The sequence below is a fragment of the Procambarus clarkii genome, chromosome 49 (assembly GCF_040958095.1).
Source record: "Procambarus clarkii isolate CNS0578487 chromosome 49, FALCON_Pclarkii_2.0, whole genome shotgun sequence".
Classification (NCBI taxonomy): Eukaryota; Metazoa; Arthropoda; class Malacostraca; order Decapoda; family Cambaridae; genus Procambarus; species Procambarus clarkii.
This window is the reverse complement of record NC_091198.1, coordinates 35448527-35451026: the sequence shown is the minus strand read 5'-3', so window position 1 is coordinate 35451026 and position 2500 is coordinate 35448527.

Genomic DNA, 2500 nt, shown 5'->3' with positions numbered 1-2500 from the left:
CCATGTGTCTTACAGGCACACTCTCCCATGGTACATCACCACCATGTGTCTTACAGGCACACTCTCCCATGGTACATCACCACCATGGGTCTTACAGGCACACTCTCCCATGGTACATCACCACCAAGTGTCTTACAGGCACACTCTCCCATGGTACATCACCACCATGTGTCTTACAGGCACACTCCCATGGTACATCACCACCATGTGTCTTACAGGCACACTCTCCCATGGTACATCACCACCATGTGCCTTACAGGCTCTCTCTCCCATGGTACATTACCACCACAATGTCTTACAGGCACACTCTCCCATGGTACATCACCACCATGTGTCTTACAGGCACACTCTCCCATGGTACATCACCACCATGGGTCTTACAGGCACACTCTCCCATGGTACATCACCACCATGTGTCTTATAGGCACACTCTCCCATGGTACATCACCACCATGTGTCTTACAGGCACACTCTCCCATGGTACATCACCACCATGTGTCTTACAGGCACACTCTCCCATGGTACATCACCACCATGTGTCTTACAGGCACACTCTCCCATGGTACATCACCACCATGTGTCTTACAGGCACACTCTCCCATGGTGCATCACCAGCATGTGTTTTGACCTTGTCAAGCACAAGGCGAAGCTTGAAAAAGTTCAGAGGTATGCCACTATACTAATCCCAGAACTAAGAGGCATGAGTTACAAGGAAAGGCTGCGTGAAATATATCTCACGATACTGGAAGACAGAGTAAGGGGAGGCATGATCACTACCTACAAAATTCTCAGAGGAATTGACAGGGTTGATAAAGATAAACTGTTTAACACGGGTGGTACGCGAACAAGGGGACACAGGTGGAAACTGAGTACCCAAATGAGCCACAGGGACGTTAGAAAGAACTTTTTCAGTGTCTGAGTAGTTAAAAATATAAAATACAAATACAAATATTTATTCAGGTAAAGTACATACATACAAGGTGAGATACACAACGTTGATGGATTTATAGATAGAGCTAGTACATACAATGCCTAAAGCCACTATTACGCAAAGCGTTTCGGCCAGGAAAAACACTAAGACTAAAACTTAATACTAATTGTGATTAAAGTATAAATTGTGTTGAGAAAATAAAAAAAATAAAAAAGGGGGGAACATGGCAGAAAAATACCAAATATACAATTTAGTCAACAAACAGCATTGTTTAAAATAGTAGACTATGGGTTGACATTTAGGGGTAAGGTAGGTTACAGGGAGTTAATTAGGCAGTACTTAGTTTTTATCTTAAACTGGTTGGGAGAGGTACAGTCTTTAACATTGTTGGGAAGGTCATTCCACATTCTGGGTCCCTTGATTTGTAGAGCATTTCTAGTTTAATTAAGTCGCACTCTTGGAATATCAAATAGGTATTTGTTTCTAGCGTGGTGCCCATAGGTTCTGTTACAACCTTCTAGGAAGCTTTAAGGTCAGGAATGATATTACAGTTCAGCGTTTTACATATATAAAATACACATGAGAGAATGTGCAGTGACCTAATATCTAACATATTCAGAGATTTGAGTAGGAGTACCGAGTGATGTTTGGGGCCAGAGTTAGATATTGTCCTAGTAGCAGGACAATATTGATTGAAATATGAGATCAGCTTTGTAATAGCAGCTTTGTGTTGAGTAATTTATTTATTTATTTATATATATACAAGAAGGAACATTGGCATTGTGAGGACGCATAGCATAGTAATTACAGCCCGAAACGCATTGCGTAATAGTGGCTTTAGGCATTGTATGTACTAGCTCAATCTATAAATCGATCAATTTATGTAAAATCACTTGTATGTATGTACCTTACCTGAATAAGCATATTTATTTTATATTTATTTATTTATTTTACATTCTTGTAAAGTCGCTAGTACGCGCAGCATTTCGGGCAGGTCCTTAATCAAAGAAACTTATAAGTAGGTAAATACTTGCAAAATTTATAAAAAGGATAACAGTTACATAGCATGAAAAAAAAAATAAAAGATGAGAGAAAAATTGTAGGTATATTAAGGCACATAGGTAGCTCAGAATGACTGCAATGACAGCTTGAATGGTAGTTTAACAAAACTTAGCAGGCACAATACAGCATATGGCTAGCACATAAAAGAAGACAACAATGAACACAATGATAAAGTTGTTTGGATTAAGTACATAAAGATTGGGAGATTGGGTAAGGGAACGATTGGGTAATTAGAGGACGTACACATGCGCGCCTCATATCTATCATTACTAAGAGGGTTAATATTCCCCCCCACCCCCCCCCACCCCTCCAACGAGGCAGCGGAAAGCTGACTGGTAATCCGGATATCCGTTGTCTCTCGGGCCAAGGTTGAGACACATTAGAGATATTGATTCTCTTTCGCGCCAGTTTACCCTATTAGTGAAGCCTCCATTCTCTAAATTATAGAGAACGGAGATCGGAGAACTGTACAGATGGTAAACTATACCATTCCGGTCCTTCCCGGAG